At 33.0% G+C, this 16,930-nt stretch overlaps 1 protein-coding gene across 1 annotated transcript in view; it reads right to left on the reverse strand.

The window, feature by feature from the left end:
- LOC140441706 (protein turtle-like) overlaps positions 1-16,930 on the reverse strand; it is a 518,457-nt gene extending 501,527 nt beyond the window's left edge. Inside the window, exon 1 of the mRNA XM_072532588.1 lies at positions 16,807-16,930. The gene's annotated coding sequence lies outside the window, so the exon portion shown is untranslated. The remainder of the gene's footprint in view (positions 1-16,806) is intronic.

Here is a 16,930-nt window from a genome sequence, read left to right on the forward strand (position 1 = left end):
GGGAATCTATTGTCGTCCGTCAGTGTTCGAATATTGTAGGAGCATAGCCAAATTGTCATCTTGTGGCAGCCGGGTCTTACCCAGGGATTCTTAGCACCCCCCCTTTCGTTAGTTGTTTGATTGCTGCCGTGATCAAGTCTCTGGGAAGTGCTGGGCACTGGGGGCCTTTTCTTTTTTGTCCTGTACATTGACTTGAATGTTTGGACCGTTATCTCCTCACGCTGGTCCAGTGCGGGTTGAGGAGGGAAGGGAAGGATTTGGGTAGGTCTGGGTTAGTGGGTAGGATTTAGGGCTTAGGATCCGTTTCTCTCCCGGAAGAGGATTGGGAGAAAAAGCCGAGCTCAAGGGGAAGGGGCGCATCCCTGAAGCAGACCTGTCTTTACCGGGATCGTAAAGAGTGTCTACCCGCTACCCGAGTGTTACAATTACAATTTTGAAATAAAAAAGTGTTTTTTTCTGCCAACTCTAATATATATATATATATATATATATATATATATATATATATACATATATATATATATATATATATATATATATATATATATATATATATATATATATATATGAATGATATCTTTTATAATTATTCTGATACGTTTTAATGGTATTTACACCATTAACCTTGACAATTTTTGTATACGATATACTTGTACATTCAATTTCCTACAATTATTTAACGAATATTTTGCAATATATGTGTTTCGTAATTTATATTTATTATGCTTGGTGAAATAACAAGTACACACCAGTACATGTGTACCAAAGACTAGCTATATTACTTTTAAGATAATTGGTACATATGAGTAAACACATTAAAATTTTTAAGATTAATTCTAAGAAGTTTAAATACAAACTTTTTAGGAGAAGTTTTAGTTTTTCACAATTTTATGTGTAAACAATCTGCAGCAATTAATCAAAAACATATATTTCGGAGTAAAATCATGATATACTAAAACTCCAATTAAAATAGCTTAAAAGTGTATTAAAACTAGATGGAGTAGAAGTCAAAACCACTTGCAGACTTCCTAAGGGATGTGAAATTCTGCCTCAGTTCAACATTTTACATCATGAAAATAAATACTATCCTCAGATTACTGGAGTGACCATGAGTTTGTCTATCTTAGCACCAATAGCAAACTTAGTAATGAAAATATTAGAGACAATAGTCATCTCTAAATTGAAGTAGAACGTATAAATCTACAAACTATGTTAATGACGGCTTACTTTGCATTCCGGATTATGAAATCAAATATAATCCTTAACACGTTCGCTGCCGACTATATTTTAACATAACCTAATACAAATAAACGAATGCGCATTGTGTATTATTCTTGTTGATTGTTTTTCATTTCAATTTTCAATTTCAATAAATTGAAAGAATAAATTGCTGTAAATATTAAATAATGTTTAAAATACCATATTTTTACACATTTTGTGTATTTTTAGATGTCTTAACGTTCTAAACCTCTGACAGAGCGTGAATTGCAAAACATTGCAATATATTTTGGAGAACTTTCCAATGACGATGACGAACCATTCGAAGCTTTTGATACTGAGTACTTGTGCAGTTTAGAAGAAGCATCAGATTCGTCAGATTCAGAAGAAACGGTGAGAAATGTACTAAAGTTTTTACAAAGAAAAAAAATAAAATTAGATTCACAACCCACTTGTCATGTTCACGATAATATCAATCCAGGGCCGAACTTGAATTCAATGCATAATCCAGAACAACCTAATCGTAATCTTTAAAGTAATATTGTTCCAGGACCAAACTTAAATTCAATAGTCGATCCAGAACCGAACTTAAATCCACAACGTAGTGAAGACCCAGTACCGAATATAGAACAAAATTGGGGTCCAGTAGTAGGTCCATAAGCTAATAGCACATTTTTCTATTCCGTCAGGAGTAAATGATGAAGTAGCTGCAATGTTGGCAAATGGTACGCTTGGAGACTTTTTTGATGCTGTGATCGATGACAGAGTAATTAGTCTGAATTGTAACCCAACAAATATATACGCAACTTAATCTGTACTGGCTGCAGATGCAACAGCCAAGCTCTCGCTTACATGACTTTATATCAACGACAAATATTGAAATTAGAAAATTTTTAGGACTGGTTGCCTGGATGAGTTTACTGAAAATGCGGAAAATCGCAGACCATTGGAGTAACGATAACCTGTTCCATAATAATTTTGCAAAGAATGCAATGTTTAGAGATCAATTCGAGATGCTGTTAAGGATGTTTCACTTTAATGATAATTTATTGGCAGATACAAGTGATAAACTGTATAAGTTAAAGCCACTTGTCGACATTATGACTGCAAATTTTAAGTATTTATACGTGCGGGAAGAATATGTCTGTATCGATGAAACCCTATTACCCTTCAGGGGACGCTTGGGGTTTAAACAGTACATTAAGTCAAAAAGACACAAATATGGTGTAAACATTTTTAAAAGTATGTTCTAGATCTGGATATACTTACAATTTCAAAGTATATACAGGGAAAGAAAATAGTTCTAACGTCACTCCAGAAAGCATTGTGCTGTATCTTATAAAGGATTTACTACATCATGGAAGAACGCTGATAACCGAAAATTGATATACAAGTTTATCACTAGCAAAAAAAAATATTTCGATACACACCTGATAGGAACTATTCAAAAAAATCGAAAATATTTACCCCAAGAAGTAGTAACTGCAAAATTGAAATGAGCAGAAACAGACATTGTTACTGCTCAAATAATTTAATAAAATTTTATAATAAAATAGATTCATAGAATCTATATTAGTCTTAGTTCCAAATGTATGAACCTTGGACTGATGGAGGTTGAATCAATCTTCACGTTTCTGTCTATTCTTCCACAATATTAACTTTTTAAAAAATGTCTTGCTGTTCTACTCTTCTCTCAGTCGCTGTCGCATTTCACCGACAGCGACTTAGAAGCTTAAGAGTGGTACCTTCATTATATATTTTTTTAAATATCTATAATTCAATTTTAATAATGTTACCTAAAGTTAAAATCAAATTTAAATAATTAAATACTGTTGGAAGTGCATCGTATGATCTTTTTGGTTCTCTATAAATTGATGTTTTTTACTTAAGTTTTTTCACATATCTTTTTATATACATGTACCATTACCACATGTCTTTTGCTGTGCTAAGTTGAGTTAATTTGTAAACTGTATTCAGTTTAATTAATTGTCTATAGAACATAATATTTAATGTCCATTATCATAAGCTGCTTTACACATTTTATATCTTTGACTGCTACATATCTTTTTAAGGTAACCCACTTATTATACATTTCCATGGATATTTGGTTTTTAGTATTGTTCTTTTTAGATGAACTGATGATGCTTCTTGATTAAAAAGCGAAACGTCTTCAATAAATAGATGAAGTAGCCACCTTCTTTGTCTTTTATTTCTCCACTTTGACCGAAAAACCCACCGCTCTTCGAGTGTTCCTTAGTTTATATAAATATACATGTATATTTACCTCATTAGCCGTTTTAGTACCCAGTGGTGTGTAAGGCAACTTATAATTTATATTATTTCATATTAAGTTTGTTTTTTTTATAGTTTATGTCTAGCTTCTGTCCATTTCTTTTCTCACCTACCAGATTTCTTGCTTCGCTCCATGCTGCACCTTCCGCTTTCGCTATTGACCCTACAGCTTTGTCTGCTTAGCCAAAAATATATGCAGTCACTGTATTGATCTTTTATTTTATTTTCTATTGTTTTTAATTTTAAATCAGGTACAATAAATCGGTGGTTGACGTTACTACAGTTATTTTTTAAGAAACAGTGATACTGATACTAGGTTAAAGTTTATCGTAAAGGCAGCAGACAATGAACGTTTATCATGTAGCTTCTAAACGTTTTCATGTATTTGATATAAATCTTTTACATATCTAAAAATGTTCCGAATATTTTATTCATAAATTCCTAATTAAATTTCTCTAATATCTGTAGAGTCATTTTATAACGTATTTCATAAAATATAAGATATTTTATTTTTTATTTGTCCGGTAAAATAAGGATGCAACCTCGGAATGAAAGATAATAAGCTGAAAATTTGCATACGTCTTTATTTTGATGGTATAAAACTTACCTCAAAAGTCTCATATAATCACGTGTCCGCGACTTAAGATATTTAAGGTCAAAGGTCACGAAAATGAGTTTTCTGCAAATATCTCGTTTCCCTTACACTTTATGACATTTAAGGTGGTAAGAAAAATTGTAGAATGAAGAATTCTCTTCAATTTTTGTCTGAAGTACTTGTATGTACCTTCAACCCTTCTTAAGATAGAGCGCAAAGAGTGGGGGACCGCTTACCTGAGTATACGGTAACGCGAAGTCAGCCAGTAGGATTCAATAAATAATAAGTTATATAGTTAATTATTCACTTAAAATACTATTATTATCATTAAATTTTTATTATTTATTATTTAATAAACTATATTTATAGATATTAATTATAAAATATATATTTTTTATATAATATTTATTTTATTTTTAACAAACATACAATATTAAATGAAATATTTCAAATGAACTTAAATGATATTTTTAACAGCTGTATATACGACAAATTAAGATCAAGTGCAGAATTCAACAATAATCATTTTTATATTTAATTAAATACTGAAAAAATCATGTTTATTATTTTTTTAAATTATATATTTATTTATTAATCCAATAATCGATTTATTAAAGTTACAAATATAATATATATTCTTTTATTATGTATGGTTAATATTTTTGTATTATTTTTTTTCTTCATCGTCTTCTTCTTCTTCTTCTTCTTCTTCTTCTTCTTCTTACTCTGACTGCTCAACATCTGATTCATCATCATCATTCTCGTTTATTAAAGTATCAGAATAAAAATATTCAAGAATATCAGGTGCATTTTCACTTTCTTCATTGAAATCATCTGAAGTTGATGAAGCGTTTAGACATGATTGTCCATTACACTGCCCACAAATTAAAGTACATTGCAATCCTGATTTCCTGCATCCGCAATTAGAACCACAACCTTTCTTGCAATTGCAAAATATTGTATTCAGCAGTTCTTCTGGTGCTGGCGGTAATAATGTTGTTATTGGTTCCAGAGATTCATTTTGCATTACCCAGCCGAATTCTTGGGGTTCTAAATCATTTCCCAACCAAATTTGGGTCTGATAATAGACACGAATGATATACTGACGAGCTGCTGCACTTGAAGGTGGAAGACTTGATAACTGCACTGGTTTGTTGAGTCTTGTTGATTTGATGAACTGGGTGTATCGAAAAGGGTCTATATCGTCTTCTGATGTTGGAGCATTATACGCTGCTAAGAAAATACGTACTCCATTTTCAAATAATTCTTGTACAGAGCAGTTTTTTGTTAGAATAGTTGAGGTAACTTATGTAAATGGTGATTTTTTTCGAACATTTTAATAAACGATATTTTACCTTTCCTATAAATCGCAGAAGTCGTATCACATCCACTAACCGCGTGTAAAAATAAGATGTGTTTCTTAGAATGAGGGTATTTATCAAAACTTTTCGATGAATATAATTTTGTCTCCGCATTACCCTTACCAATTAAAAAAAAAAAAATTTCTTGTTGATGTGATTGAGCTCGTCCTATCAAGATAACTAGCAAATCAATATCTTCTCCTACAATGACGGAAGTTTTTCCTACATGTTCAGACTCTGCAATAGCTGTTTCTACAATGAGAACATCAGCATCATCTCTGGCTTGTTTTGTAGTGATATTAACAGCTTTTAATTTGTCGATAAGCATGTCTATAAAGATTTTTTTATTAGATGTGTTCGATAAAAATTGTTCTTGGCTGATAGGCACATTCATTGTTTCATCAAAACGGAGTTCGTAAGATTTTGAAATACCGGCAGTTCTTCTTAGTTGTTCCATTGCTTTAATGTTCTTAGTGTAGTCTGACTAACCATCAAATACAACAACGATACTTGAGCCATAATGTGTTTGTAAATATCTGACGTATTTATGTAAAATATTACAGAAAGTATCATCTTTATTCCATACAACGCGGTGCAAAAGAAATCCACCATCGATAATATATGTTGTAGTGATTTCGTCCAGTTCAATATCAATAGGAGTCATACTTTTATATATTGCTAAGTCATATTAAAAAAAAACCGGTTAGGTCATATATAACAAAAGAGCATCTGCTACAGCTTCGCAGAAACAGCACCCGCCGTACAAGAGATTTGTATTTCGAGATATAATATTCGTAGTAATATGGACGAAAAGTATTTTATTTAATATTGTATGTTTGTTAAAAATCAAATAAATATTATATAAAAAATATATATTTTATAATTAATATCTATAAATATAGTTAATTAAATAATAAATAATACAAATTTAATGATAATAATAGTGTTTTATGTGAATAATTAACTATATAACTTATTATTTATTGAATCCTACTGGCTGACTTCGCGTTACCGTATACACAGGTAAGCGGTCCCCCACTCTTTGCGCTCTATCTTAAGAAGGGTTGAAGGTACATAAAAGTACTTCAGACAAAAATTGAAGAGAATTTTCCATTCTACAATTTTTCTTACCACCTTAAATGTCATAAAGTGTAAAGGAAACGAGATATTTGCAGAAAACTCATTTTCGTGACCTTTGACCTTTAATACCCTAAGTCGCGGACACGTGATTATATAAAACTTTTGAGGTAAGTTTTATACCATCAAAATAAAGACGTATGCAAATTTTCAGCTTATTATCTTTCATTCCGAGGTTTGCCCCCTTTTTTGCCTTATTTTACTGGATTATATAATTGTATTTGTATCCTGTAACAACAAATATTTTTAATATTTTTCTGTTAAATATTTCTGTTCGTAGCAATCTAATTGGGCCTGAGTATTCAAGCAGAAAGCTGCTTTACATGTACACAGTCTATTCTTGAACCCAAATTGTGTCTCGTCGCTTAGCTTTTCCAGTTTTCTAATCATTCTTGTGTGAAGGATGAATGGGGCCGTTGTTATATGTAACATTGAAAATTTTTACCACCATGTCGATATTGTCATCTTCCAACAGTTCTATGGCTTCCTTAGCAATGCCTTGACCAGTTGTGCTACTTTTGTAGCATACTCTACCACGGCAGGAATAATGGAAGGGCCAGATAAATTTTCCGTAGGTAAGTAAGTAGTTGACAGATTCGGTCTATTATTCATAAATGGTCTGTCCAGATTTTAGCTAATTCTTCCTGGGAATGTACATTCCCTCTTTGATCATTCTTCAGGCGAATCTCATGATGTTTCTTGTATACACTCATAATGTCTTTAACATTTTAATGTAGTTCAAAGTATTATCTATTTCCTTGTAGTGATTCCAATTCTTCACAGCGTGCTTCTATCTAGCTTTCCTTTGCAATTTTAACTTTTGTCCTTATTGTGCGTTGGACTTGTTTTGTTGGTTCTGATATATTTTTACTGTATGCGTTGGTTCATTACATTACATCATTACATCAAGTATCTTTTCCGTCATATACTAATTTTTGTGATTTCTTCTTATTTTACTTGCGATTGATTCGTCAGCATTTTCTACAGCTATTTATATTTTCTCACAAATTTCCTCTATTTAATTTACTTGTACATTCTTTTGTACTTGTTTTTGTTGATATACTTTCAGTATGTAGTTTTAAATTGTCAATTTTTTATTAATTCTCTTGTGTTTATGTATTTTTTGTTAAATGGTTTTTAATCTTAGCCAGTTGAAGCCTTACATTCGCGATTAAGAGGTTGTGGTTAAAGAAAGTTTGGACGGTGCCCTGGTGTTTGCCATATATACAATCTTCTTGGTAGAACTGATACCATGTATGGGATATATGCGAAAATTATGTTCTTTACAAAATTCAGTTAGTAAATCTCCTTGCTAATTTTTATAACACAGACCAAAATCACCTATCGGATTACCACATCCAGCCTTACCGACTTTGGCATTCAAATCGCTCATTATAATGTTGATATCGTGTTTTTTTCTGACCTTACTTGCTTTATTATTATCTTAGTAGGAATCTAGAACTTTACTTTCAGATTTATTAGCTGTGGGGGCGTAAAGGTGTATTAGGTACGTATTAATAAGTTGATCTGCTAATTTTACTATTATTACTTTTTGAAAGATTATATAATCTAGAACCGACATCGCAATTCTATTATCAAGCACTATTGCAACTATATGCTTGTGGTAATTATATGTGGCATCGCTATCGAAATAGCACACTGTAAATTTGTCTTTGTGGGAAATACCTGAACCAGACCACCTCAATTCAATTACACCCATTGCTTTCTCTTCCAAGTGACGCATTTCTTTGAGCAGACTATGTAACTTTCCTTCTTCTTCTTCTTACAGTGCCTATCTGTTCCGGATGTTGGCAATAAGCATAGCTATCTGAACTTTACTTGCAGCTATTTGATATAGTCAGGTTGTAGACGTATTAAACCACTTCCTTAGTTTTTGAAGCCAAGATATTCTTCTTCTCCCTGGTCCTCCCTTTTCAAATACCTTACCCTAAAGAATGAGTTGCAATAAGCCATATCTGTGTTCATTTCTCATAACATGGCCAATGTATTCTAATTTGCGCTCTTTGATTGTATCAGTGATCTCGCATTTCCTGCCCGTTCTACGTAGGACCTCAATAATAGTCACAGGATCCTTCCATTAAATTCGTGAGATGCGCCTGTAACACCATATGCCGAAGGCCTCGAGATTTCTTAAAGAAGCTTCCGAGAGCTTCTATGCCTCTACTTTGTATAATAATATAGCATCTGATGATAAAGATTTTCGTAGTAAGTGGTAAATCGTGACTTCTGAAAAGAGACTTCATCTTTACGAACGCTGATCTTATTTTCCTTAGGCATTGTTTTATTTCAGTAGAGTGGTCCCATTGACTGTTTATGTTAATACCAAGATATATGTAGCTGTTTACCCTGTCAATTGGCTGTTGGTTTACTAAAAGATGTAAGCCTGCCGCTTACTAACTACCATGTACTTTGTTTTGTTCGTATTGAAATCCAGCCCATATTCTTGACTTATCTGATATACGCGACATTATTATTTGTAAACAATCTGGGCTATCTGGAAAAATTACTGCGCCGTCAGCAGCGTCGTCATATCTTATGTTGTTAACACACTCCGTTAACTAAGACGCCTTACTCTAGTTGTCTCAGTGCTTGCTCGAAGATATGCTCCAAGTACATGTTAAATAGTACTGGAGCCAGAATGTATCCTTGTCTTACTCCTCTTTATATGGAGATTGTCTCTGTCAACTGGTCATTCACTGTAATGTTGGCAGTTTAGTTAAATATAAATTATATATAATTCGCAAGTCTCTATCATCCAAGCCCGCTTCTTTCAAGATGGTCATATTTAACTCTATCCAATGCCTTTTTGTAGTCGATGAAACATATATATATATATATATATATATATATATATATATATATATATATATATCACAGATGACATCCCTCCACCTCTGAATAAGCACTTGTATAGCGAATAGAGCTTCTCGTGTGTCTAAGGTATCGCAGAATCCAAATTGTGTACATGACACTTGTTCTTCACATTGTTTATATATTCTATTATATATCACTTTTCAAAACGTTTTAAGTAAGTAGCTGATTGGGCTAATTATTCTGTAGTCTTCGCATGTTTTTGCATTTAATTTTTTTGGTATAGTTACGAAGGTCGACTTTAACCAGCTTTGAGGAATATTTCCAGTTAAATACATTTTGTTAAATAATATAGTCGTTATCCATTGTATTCCTTGTTTGCCCATAAATTTCAGGAATTCTATATAAAAGTATCAGGTCCTACAGCTTTACCATCTTTAGTTTTTCTAATAGTTTCCGTGACTTCTTCAATGGTAATCGGGGGTACTGTTTGGCCTTTCATCTGCAAATATTATTTCCACATACCTCTTCCAAGTGTCTAGTCTTGCTTTCACACTTAGTAGTGAATTACCTTGGTTGTCTACCAAACATCCAAATCTTCTAGGCTTGTATAAGCCTGCAGTCTTTTTAACTTTTTTGTGCATATTGAATGGATCGTGTTTCTGTATTAATAGCTGTATTTCCGCACATTCTTCTCTCAGCGGTGTGTCCTTAGCCATTCTAATTGTTTTTAAATCACTTTGTCTATTTTTTTTTGTATAATGTATTGTTCTGATCTTTGCCCTTTTGCCTCTCTTCCATCATATCTATAATCTCATTTGTCATCCATGATTTTTTCTTAATTTTTGGTGGTTTGAGGAATTTTTCTTGTACCTTGTGAAACTCTGTTATGCAATTTTTCAAGCGCCTGGTCTAATAAATCAGTTTGAATAACGGTATACAAATTGATATTCATATTCTGTTTCACACTTTGTTCAGTGCGTTGGTCTTTGAGTAGCTTGATGTCATTTTTTGGGTTTACAATACGTCGAATCTTCTTTAGCCTGACCCTCATTTTGCAAATCAGTGGGTTGTGGTCTGACTTGATATCGGCTCCTGGGTATGTCTTGACTAATGTAATGCTGTTACGGAATCTTTTATTAATTATAATACAGTAAAACCTCCGTTAACCGAAATAATTAGGGAAGAGGCCGTTTCGGATAACAAGAATTTCGGTTAAAAATAACATTGTTTTTTATAATATTCTTGATCAAAGTATTGGTATTAAAAAATAATATGAGTTGATTTCGTAATGTTTTCTAATAAGTAAATCCAAAATAAAGTAATAAAATTAAGGAAAATGAACAAGTTTAACATGCTTTTTTAAAGAAATCTGCTATTTTTTTGCGTTTTCGTTTGACAACGATGTTTCTCTCTCCCCCCATCGTTAATTTGCAGAACGTCATGAGTTTGCCTCATTCGATTGTTCGACGATACGTAAAGCAATCTGAAAAGGACAAAACTTTATGTAATGACAACAAAAATTAAGAATCTAGTCGTGTCCCTAACTAATTAGGCCTACTGTATAAAATTGTTTCCTCTAAAGCATTGAAAATCTCGTCGACGGTCTTGTGCTGCCTGTTGCCTCTTGGGTCGTCATCTTCGTCATCTGATATGCTCAGGTTGTCTTGATAAAGAACCATATCAATGATGTCCTGGTCGATGAATTCACGTTCTGAGTCATCAGCTGCTAACCAGTCACGTATCTCTTCTTAGTTAATTTCGTCATGTCCCGGCAAATTTTTAATGAAAGGTTTAATTTCTTCTGTCGTTTTCTTACCATTTTCTTCTTCAGAATCGTCAATCAAAATCTTATCAAAAAGTTTGTTCCAGCATTTTTCCAAAGTTGAAGATTTGATCTTGACCCACGACTCAGCTCACCAATAAAAACGTTTTATTGTTAAAGATTTGAGAATTTCGGGAACACTTTTGGATTAATTCGTCTCCTGTAATAACAGATGTCTTAAGAATGCTTCTCTATAATGTCTCTTGAATGTCTCTATGACTCCCTGGTCTAACGGCTGGATTAAGCTTGTGATATTCGGTGGCAAAAATCTGACAATTGTCACCATTTTGTAGATTTGGAGGGAGAGGGCGCATTGTCAACAAGCAACAATGGTTTGATGAGAAGGTTTTTTGATTTTTAAAAGGATTTTACACTTGAGACGAATTCATTTTCAAACCATTCTAAAAATAAAGTGGTCGACATCCATGAACTTTTTTGGCATCTATACCTTAAAATGCCTTTTCGGAAATATCTTTTAGAGCTCTTGGTTTTTGTGATTTCCCAACACACATAGACATCAATTGGTGAGTGAAATTAACGGAATTGTTTACGTTTTGCGACAAACATTTACTTTTTATTGACGAAATTATTGAAACTGTCAGCCGTTTCGGTTAAACGTGTATAATCTATTTGATTTCTGACTATATGGCCTGAAGTATTTTGAGTTGATTTCCACGTGTATAATATTCTGTATGGGACTCTGAAGTAATTGTTAGTAATTACAAAATATTTTTTTAATACAAATTCACCCAATCGTTCCCCTCGCTTATTTCTTTCTTCAAGCTCAAACTGTCATATGAATTCTCCCGATTGTTCCCTACCAATCTTGGTATTTAAATCACCCATAATCAAGGTTGGGTCCTTTTGGGAAGGTGTTTCAAGGTGTTAGATGATTCAATATAGAATGCTTCACTTATTTTGTCTGGTTTGTCAGCGGTAGGGGTATATGCCTGAATAATGTTAGTTGTTATTGAGTAGGTATCAAGTTGAAGGAGGAGCGTTCTTTCCGATATGGGTACAAAGTTTTTAAGATGTCTGGCAGTTTCTTGATTTAAAATTATACCTTTTCCATTTTTGTGTGTTCTTTTGGGGTTACCTAAATAATATATGTGATGATTTCACATTCTCCAGAGTTCGTCCATCTCATTTCGCTTATTCCCATAATGTCTATTGATAGTCTATCTATCTCCGTAATTGCATTATGAATCTAACTGGCCTCGTATAATGTTTTAACATTTTATGGGCAGATCGTGAGAATTTTATTTGCACTAGATGCACTAACTTTTCTGGGATCGACAAAATATCAACGTTCCCTGTCTCTACTTTATAAATAATATCTTTGAATTATACAAATTGAATTATATGAAATTTATTAAGGTACAGAGGTATGGGTCAGAGACATTATTAGGATATCAGATAATAGGTGCACAAAGATATTGACATTCTCAAACCTAACGTGCAAAAAAAGCAAAAGATGACCGCGTAAGATTGAGTGGAATTGAATTGGAATTGAATGGAGTGATGAAGTGAAAGAAGAACTAGAGATTCATAGGGTCCAAAGATGGAGGGAAGTTGCTAGGAATCAACGAGAGTGGTGACTTTTCTCGTGTAAGTCAAAATTCTCAAAGAATTGTCATGCCAGTTATAAATGAAGATATCTAACCAATCTTACAATTTTGCAGCTAAAAAAAATTCTTTGACATATTTTATCGAGAATAAGAGAGGCTTAAAAGTTGTGGAGAATGTATCTACAAAATATACAAAGTTATCTCATTGTTAGTATGTCTTCACTACTAAATTACTAATTATTTTGGTTTCTATAAGGTGAATTATGGTACCACTGCTATTTATATTTCTAGCCTAGGAAGCACAACGTACTGCCAAATGGTATCTGACACTTGCACTAAAAAGTCTAACATTTTAAAGCAAATTCGCAGTCGTTTTATATGGTTTGACATATAACCAATATTTGTGTTGTCTACATTGGCTTAAATATTTTGACTTAAATTTGTGCAAGAAAATGTTGAAGAAATGGGATCGCGGTGCATCAACTGCTATATACAACATCTACACTATGACGAAACATGAATCTATTCCTGTAATCCCGAAACAAAACAGCAATCGACCGTATGGGTGTTTCAAGATGAATCATATTCAACAAAAGTTCCTGGAAGAAACACATCGAAACAGATGGTCTCTTGTTTCTTTAATATAAATGGCCATGTAGCTAAAGTACCAATAAAAAAACGTAATAAGGTCAATTCCGAATGGTATACGACTATTTGTTTGCCAGAAGTTTTCAGTAAAATTCTCTGAAAAAGAATAATAAATAACGAATTTGACGACATTAGTTCTTCACCGCGACAATGCAATGCCACATATATCGGCACACAAAACCGAGTTTTTACTGATAAAAACATCAAATTAACGGATCATCCGCCGTACAGTCCTGATTTGGGACCCAGTGACTTCTTTTTATTCCCGCATATCAAAAATAAATTGCGTGGTCAACGATTATCGACGACTGAAGAAGCGCTTAAAGCGTTTAGTACCCATATTTTAGAGTTACTTTGATATAATTGAAAAAAGTACTTCAATTGCAGTTTGCTGTCGGAAATTTTTTTACTGTTTCTAGGTAATTTGGGTCTGCTGAATCCAAAAATGCCACCAGATTTGCTCCATCAGATCATTTTCAGGAAATACAACAGATCACATTTCTAACATATAGGGTAATTTAACGCAGCACTAGCTACATATATGTAGTGCTGCTACCAATTAAACAAACAAAACACTAATAAAAAGTAAGATATTTATTGTACAATATTGTACTTACAAAAATCATCACACATGTCTGCCAAAAAAAACTTAACTTTTCATCTAACCTAACCAGTATCGCAGCACAAATCTGCTATTCAGCGTCATCTAAAAACTTCCTTTTATATGATTTTCTTGCAATGGCTTTAAAAAGACGGTCCCTTTGAAGAATCCAGCAGTAATCCGCCATCATGTGAGTGTCACATCTCCCCCGATACCTTTCTTCCATCGTTTTTATATCTTGGTGGAAACGTTATCCTTATTCCTCACTAAGGTCACCAAGATTTTCTGGGAAACGGTCTAAGTGGCTGTGGAGGTAATGCATTTTAATACTCATATGACAACCGTGTTTATTGAAATTTTTGAGCCCCATTAAATATTCCAGCTTTTAATTTTTCTTTACTAAGTGCAGGGAATTTGCTGGACAAGTATTCAGAATAAGGATGATTCTGGTCTAGGGCCTTTAGAAATTGTTTCATCAGCCCTAATTTAATATGTAACGGAGGTAATATTATTTTCTCTCGGTCGACCAATGCTTCGTTAACTATATTAGCTTCTCCTTAAACTAAAGCATCTCTGGGATGCCATTTACTTCTACTCCAGTGTTGGTCCTTAGCCCTTCTATCCCAAAGACACAGGAAACAAGGATATTTTGTATAGCCACCTTGTTGTCCTAGGAGAAAGTTCACCATCTTAAAATCAACACAGATTGCCCATTGATGTTGGTCATACTTAATGTTTTTTAGCACCAGCGAAATTGTTTTATATTCTTCTTTCATTTTTGTAGAATGCCTAATTGGTATACTTTCATATTTGTTGCCATTATGTAAAAGGACATACTTTAAACTTCATTTGGAACTATCGATAAAAAGACGCCAGTGATATGGTGTATATTCCGATACACACATTTTGTCTAACAGTCGTTTAATATTATTACAAAAAAAAAACATATCATTTTGCTGAGAAAAAAAAGGCAAAAGATCTTTTTCTCTATTATGGTAGTATGTAATTTTGGTGTCTGGGTGAAGAAGATTCTTTTGCTTTAGTCTGGAGGCAATCAACTAGGAAGAATCCTTTGGAAGGTTCAAATCTCTGATAAGATCACTTAGCTCTTCCTGAGTAAAGAGTTCAGGACGTGATGACTCCTCTTCAAAATCACTGTCGTCTTCCTCAAATCTGTTAGTCTGTAGTTCGTCAGAAAACGTTTCGACATTATCCTCTGGTAACGTCGGTAGACAGCTAAATATTGGAATAGGTTTCTGTTCAAGCTGATGTGGAATTGGTCTTATTGCTAAATCCAGGTTAGGATATGTCCGCGTATGTCGATTAATGCCCTTTATATTCACAATATAGAAATAGCAATCGTCAAAATGATTTTTTGGTTACCTCCATACCATTGGTACACCAAACTTTAAACATTTTCGTTGTCCTTTCGTCCACTGTCGCAAGTTTTCCAGACAAGTTTTGCATACTACATGTGGAGCCCAGGATTTATCTTGATCTCCTAAATGAACACCAAAATGGGCTTGATATTTCCTTTTTATAAAATCACAAACTGTTTTTTTACTTTCCTTTACAATGTACTCGCCACACATATAGCAAAAAACGTCCGGATTATTCACACAACAACGCCTGCTTGTATAAGCCATGGTTTTCAGTTGTCAAAAACAAACTCTTGCAACGAAACTCAAGTTCAAACTAAATTTTACAATAGAACGCAGTTGACTTTATAGGAATTTATTAAGGCCGTTTTAGAGAAAATACTATTTACTTATCGGATAATTGTTAAAAAGCAATTAGCGCTAATTTTAAGTTATGAGCATTTCCAAAAAGTACACTTTAATTATTATGTATTCGTATTAGAATTTGTTAAGTTGGTTTATAAACATATTGCAGTTATAGTGGTGGAATATACAGAAATGTAAAAATATTTAGGTATTTGATGAGTATGTTATGCTATAACTAGAGCTGATACAAAGAAAAGGTTTGTATTTTTGGAATCACCATAGATGAATTTTTGATGAAATGAAAAATTTTTTTTTGTTGGGTTGTGTAATAAAACAAATCATAAATGTGTTGCTTGTGTAAGTCCATTTCAAATAGGTAAAAGAAATAAAATAAGACCTACTCAAAATTAATTTAATTTTACTACCAAAACAACCGGTTTCGCTTTCTGCACTTTGCAAAGCATCTTCAGGTCAAACGGTACAAAGTAAATTAAATGATGCCGGTACAAGAATTATTAGTTAATGATTTACTTTAACCGTTTGACCTGAAGATGCTTTGCAAAGTGTGGAAAGCGAAACCGGTCGTTTTGTTAGTAAAATTAAATTGATTGTGAATAAGACTTATTTTATTTATTTTACCTATTAATAGTAAAACAATTTAAAACAATTTATGTGTTATAAAAACTTATGAAAAATATTTTAAAAAGAAATTTTAATATCGGTAAAACTACACAAAAATCTACTTCAATGTTATCCTGCTTTTAAACACTGTGACTTAAGTTTTAATTTCAGAGAGAATAAAATCAAGTGCCGTAATTAATAGGTTGTAATTAAACATTCTGATATAGTATGTGACCGATAGCTGGTAAAATATTACAAAGGATAGAAAAGTAATTTCAAAATTCGGCTGCTACATCGGTTTAGCATTTAAAAAATCATTGTAATCTATTTGCAATTAAACAGATCGTTGAATTGAGTAACACTTAATTAAACAACATTGTTTACCTGTAAATAGGCGTCCCCAGGTCTTCCCTGTACCATAACACCAGCAGGACCTGGTCGCCGGGCTCGATTGTTGATATATCACAAGGGAGATATACTGGGTCTCCCACCACGGCGTCGATATGGA

This window comes from Diabrotica undecimpunctata, chromosome 5 (genome assembly GCF_040954645.1).
Source record: "Diabrotica undecimpunctata isolate CICGRU chromosome 5, icDiaUnde3, whole genome shotgun sequence".
Classification (NCBI taxonomy): Eukaryota; Metazoa; Arthropoda; class Insecta; order Coleoptera; family Chrysomelidae; genus Diabrotica; species Diabrotica undecimpunctata.